Raw genomic sequence first — 6,000 nt, 5'->3', positions numbered from 1 at the left:
AATCAAGGACAATCCAAGACCATCTCCAATGTAGAGATCTATCTTCAGCTGCTCAAAAACCATGTCCAAGCTTTAATTGTCTCCTTTTTCACCACTGCCCATGCTATTGGGAACATTTGGTTGTTCCCATCCTTTCCAACAGCCATAAGCAACTGACCCTTCAAAAGCCCCTTTAAGAAGCACCCATTAACTCATATAATCCTCTTATACCCACTAATGAACCCTTTTCTCAGTGCTGTCAGACGGATGTACATCTTCTGAAATGTGGGTACCTGATCAGGCTTCAATCTTTAAGATATCTCAATGACATTGTTACCTGGGTTGGTGACTTTCAATTCAAGGGCATAACTATTCAAGACTCTAAAATCCTCTCATAACTGTTATTCATTTTTCCTGATGACAAAACTCTTTACATTTCTGTAGATTTTGTTTGTGATAAAGACACCCATCTCCTTCCTCAAAAGTGACCTCAAATGTCTAGATGGAATAGAACGCATTATAGACAACATCTCACCAAACCTTTTAGCAATCATTATGGTTGTTACTCTTCTGTTTTTGGTAGCTCCAAGGAGGCAAGTGTGTTGAGGGACATAATTCTTTACTATAAATGATTTCTTCCCACTACACCATGAACAGAGAATTAGCCATTTATAGTTCTTTCCAGAACAGGTAGCTCTAACTCTCACTGCATCATTCTTAAGGTATCCGAATTCAAAGCCTCTCCTAGTTGAGTACTCCACTAGTTCCTTCTTAAATATTTTCAGATCTTTGAAGCTGAGGTCAAGGAAAAAAATCCTCCAGTGAGCAGGTGGTGTGGTACCCTGTCCTGACAATTTTTTACCTCAGGTCTTTTACAATTTTTTTTGCGCATGCATTAGGGGTAAAATGATCATTTATCACTAGTGGCATCCTTGGATGATGCACAGTAGGTTGTGTGTGAAAACCAGCCAAAGACCAAGGGAAAAACGAACTTTTGGACTCATTTCTTACTTTTTTCTATTATAAGGGCATTGTGGTAATTTATTTTTTTTTCTTTTAAAAAAGGGAATTGAATGTGGATAAGAGAAGCAACGTGGCTGGTTTCTCATTCTCTCTGTTTTTTCTTCTTAGTTGTTTCATTCCTTCTTCTTCCTTTTGGGCGAACACCATCTTTGAAAAACAAAATTCTTCGGCGAGCTTTTATGGTGAATCAACGCTCCTATTCTCTTCCTCTCATTCTCTTGAGCTTGTAAGGCTTCGATTCAAGATCTTTTTCTTCATATTTTCCTCGTATTTCATTATTTTTGAAATCTTTGAAAACCTAGAAATAAACCTTGGTTTGAGTTGTTTTTGGGCTCAAATCAAAACCAGTGTCGTTGTTATTCATTTGTGTGAATGTTTGTAAAGAAATTTAGTGATTTGGTGTTGTAAATCAGCAAGAAACCATTGTTTAAGGGCTGGTTTACTATAGCAGTACTATAACAAACCCGAAATTACTGTAGCACCGAAATTACTGTACCATTTTCTTGGATTTCTTTGGTCCAAATCGAAGCCCTTCTTACTTGGAATCCATTGGAACTAGTTTTACTTCGTTTTGAGGTTGTTTGGGTCCAAAATGACATTGTTTTCCCCTAAAACCCTAGAGTTACATGTTCGACATGTAACATTGTATTCGCATGCATTTTAGTTTCCATTCTTGTGTTCATTTGTTCTTAGATTCCCTTCTTGATTCTAGATGGCAAGGCATCTTCTAAGGGGAAAGAAACTACCGACCTGTGAGCGCGTTTCGAGGCGAGACGACTGATTTTAGTGAGTGGTTTAATTGTTAATTGCATAGATTTAATAAGAGTATTATAATATCTCTTTACATGTTTTATATCATAAATTTGATGATAAATCATATTTCATTTGATATATATATATATATTGAGCATGGAGTTATTTGGCAAAGATGATTTTAGTATACTTATACATATTTTTTTGAAGAAAACATGTCTACATGTAAATGTATTTTACATGCAAGTGAAATATGTATTGATGTATATTTCCGTATTTACACATCATATGCTTAATTCTTCGAGTTGGAATTGGAAAGAATTGCATTGTGGCATTTGGATTTTGATGGTAATAGGGGACTTCAGTCTGACACTGCAGTGTGGGGTTCCACGGCCCGACCTGATGGGAGGCGGCGTGGTCAACCTGAGTTTACTCTGGTCAAGAGGTACGTGGAGCCATTGACAGGCGGTCTTGTATGTGAGAAACCCGGGGCCACCACACGGGAATCTCAGTGCCCAACACCAAGGAAGGCAGTATTTTGAATTTTAAAAATCTTAAAACACATTGGTGGTCCCGTAGCTAGTCGCGGCCACGATTAGCTTGGGAATTGTTTGAGGCCAGTCTGTATTTTGAGCAGTGCTCAATGCGTTGAAAAATATTACTTACCTGTACTTTTTATGAATCATTGTGTTATCTGTTAACTTACTGAATACTTGGAACTACATCTATATGTTATTATTATTGTGGTTACTACAATCTGAAATACTTTATTACTCTGTTATATCTATACTGACACCACTCACTAGGTAACATCTGTTACTCACTACTCTCTTCTCTTCTCTCTTAAACTATGACATAGGATTGGGTTGTGCTGGGCAGGCAGTAAAGTGGCCTATCCTTTTCCCCTTGTTTAGGTTAGTGTACAGTGTACATGTAAAGTTTATGGATCCACTAGACTTGAGTTTTATGTACTGATTTTGTATTTATACTTTTTGGTTGTATTTGGAACCTTGCCTGGTCCTGTTGTGGACCTTTTATCTTTCTTCAATAAGTCGTGTTAGCAGGGTTGTTTTGAGCCTTACGGTGACTAGGAGGTGGGACGTTGTAGGGTGCACTCCTTGTTTTCGTGGTGATTTCCATATACCCGGCTAGGGTCACGGTGTCACAATTTTAGTGGTATCAGAGCTAGAGGTTTAGGCTGATCTTAGTCCGAATCCTAAACCTACTAATTTCGCTATGAATTAGTGGATCCAATTACTGATTTGTATTTAGCATAAGTGTCTATAAAAGATAAGTTTGAAATTTATCTTTCTTTGTTCCTTCTTAGGAACCTCCTCCTGTCCAACCTCCCTCTCCCTTTAGGCAAAAGGTCAGTTCAGGACATGAGCCTGCTGTGGCAGCATTAGTGCATGCTCCAGGTGTCCCAAACCCTATGCCTAACACTGTAACTCCAGGAATAGCACCACCCCCGCAAGTTCTCCAAACTTTAAGGCATATTGGGATGCACAGGGTTGTTAACCGACATACTAGGAATACTGTAACTTCGTGGGTTATTGGAGTCTGTTTAGGGGACATCCCCATACTGAACCAGTATCTGTGCCACCACCACCCCCAATTCCTTCACTTAATCAAGCACCAATAGAAGATAATAAGATCAGTCAGAGCTTAATTTTGTCCAAGTTACTGAATGAAGCAAGATAGTTGGGATATATAATGCTTTTGATGGCTCGAGTGATGCCATAATTGCCAAATAATGGTTGAAGAGGTTGCTTGCTACTTTTGAGGATATGGGCATAGAAGATGAGTTGAAACTAAAGGTTGCAGTCAGACTTCTAAAGAATAGAGCAAGGATCTGGTAGGAAACTCTCAAGGGTCATTCAGATGTGCCATTGACTTGGTCAGATTTTCTACAAGAGTTTGATGAAGAATACTACACTCGGTTTCATCGTGACCAAAAATGACAAGAGTACATGAGGTTGGTCCAAGGAAACAAGGCAGTGACAAAGTATGAAGCAGAGTTAAAGGATCTGGCTAGCTTTGTACCTGAAATTGTTGGCGGCGAAGAAGCCCTATATTCCAAATTTGAGGTAGGACTGAACCTCAGTATCCGAGAGAAGATGGCAGTTACTAGGAATCAAAGTTTCAAGGAAGTGGTTCAATTGGCTTTAAGGGATGAGAAGTTGGTCATTGAAGGTAAGCGCCTTCATGAGAATCTAGCCAAGAGAAGAAATACAGATTTTTCAAGGGCGTCCAAGCACAACAAGAGTAAGGACACTTCTTCGGGTTTTTCTGGATCTAGCTCTGTCAAACTGTTGACAGGACAAGTTGGCAGTCATAAAGGTACTACCACTGCGAGTGGCATTTTTAGAGGAAAGTCAATTGGAAATGCTCCTAGATCCCAGAATTGTAACAGATTTCATTCTAGTCCATGCCATGAACCACGCAGATGCTACCAGTGTGGGCAGACAGGCCACCTTAAGTCAGCATGTCCAGAGTTAGGCCGTGGAGCACCAGGGTCAATACCTTCCCCTACAGGATGACAGAGTTAGTCGAAGGGTGTACAGTCTACTGGGTTTACACTAGTTACCCCAACCAGATCAGTTGCTGCTAGTAATATTTCACAAGGTGAAACACAAAGACCACAAACCCGTTCTCAAGCCAGAGTTTTTGCCATAATTAACAAGCAAGTCGAGGATAAACCCAACGTGATTACAGCTATTGTATCCATCTTTCAGCATAATACATATGTTTTGATAGACTCAGGTGCAGGGAGATCATTTTTTAGCATTGCATTTGCATGTCATGCCGATAGAATAACTTCTCCTTTAGATTGTGAACTTGTGCTCGAAACGCCCTTTGGTGAAGAGATTATCAGGAAGGTAGTTTTTTAAGGATGTCCTATCAAGGTGAAGGGTTTAGACTTTGAGGTAGATCTGATTCCATTGGAGATGTGAGATTTTGATGCCATACTGGGGATGCAATAGTTAAACAGGCATAAAGCTTCCATTGACTGTTTCAGGAAAGAAGTGACCCTAGAGACCTCTCATGGATCTAGTATTGTACTTGAGGGTGAAATGAAGGTTCTTTTGAGGTGTGTGATATCTTCTGTGAAAGCAAGGAAACTGGTGCATAAGGGATGCGAAGCATACCTGGCCCATATAGTGGATACAAGAATTGTTGGACCAAATTTCAAGGATGTCCCCATTGTTCAGGAGTTTGATGATGTATTTCCTGAAGAATTTCCAGGATTATCTCCAGATCAAGAGTTTGAGTTTATTATTGACTTGCTACCGAGTACTGCTCTAATCTCCATTCCTCCGTATCGCATAGCACCAATAGAACTAAAGGAGTTAAAAGTACAGATATATGATTTGGTGGATAAAAGATTTCGTACGCCCTAGTGTGTCAACCTGGGGTGCGCTAATTCTCTTTGTGAAGAAAAAAGATGCATTCTTTAGATTGTGTATAGATTACCGGTAGTTGAACAAGGTGACCATCAAGAACAAGTATACTTTACCCAGAATAGATGATTTGTTTGACCAGTTGCATGGGGCAAGAGTGTTATCACAAATTAACCTTCAGTCTAGTTACCATCAGTTGAAGATCAAGGAAAGTGATATACCGAAGACTGTTTCGTACGCGATACGGGCATTATGAATTTCTGGTTATGCCATTCCGTTTGACTAACGCCCCAGCTACTTTTATGGACCTAATGAACAGAGTCTTCAGACCATATCTCGACAAGTTTGTGATTGTTTTCATCGACGATATTTTGATCTACTTAGCAAATGAAGAAGAGCATGCACAATATTTGTGTACAGTATTGCAGATCCTTTGAGAAAAGAAGTTGTATGCTAAATTCCCAAAGTGTGAGTTTTGGTTGCAGGAAGTCATTTTTCTTAGATATGTTGTATCTGTTGAAGGAATTTGTGTAGACCGAAAGAAAGTTGAAGCAATCATTGATTGGGAACAACCAAATAATGTCTCTGAAGTTCGAAGTTTCCTTGGTCTGGCAGGTTATTGCTGACGCTTTGTCAAAAGGTTTCCAGGATTGCTGCTCCCTTGTCACTGTTAACTTGAAAAGAGGTAAAGTTTGTTTGGGATGAGAAATGTGAGAATAGTTTTCAAGAGTTAAAGAACCGCCTAATTGTAGCGCCAGTGCTCACCCTGCCTACCAGTGGTAAAGAGTTTGTAGTGTTCAGCGATGCTTCACGACAGGGTCTTGCCTGTGTATTGATGCAAGAT

This window comes from Dioscorea cayenensis, chromosome 18 (genome assembly GCF_009730915.1).
Source record: "Dioscorea cayenensis subsp. rotundata cultivar TDr96_F1 chromosome 18, TDr96_F1_v2_PseudoChromosome.rev07_lg8_w22 25.fasta, whole genome shotgun sequence".
Lineage (NCBI taxonomy): Eukaryota > Viridiplantae > Streptophyta > Magnoliopsida > Dioscoreales > Dioscoreaceae > Dioscorea > Dioscorea cayenensis.
This window is presented reverse-complemented; position numbering follows the sequence as displayed.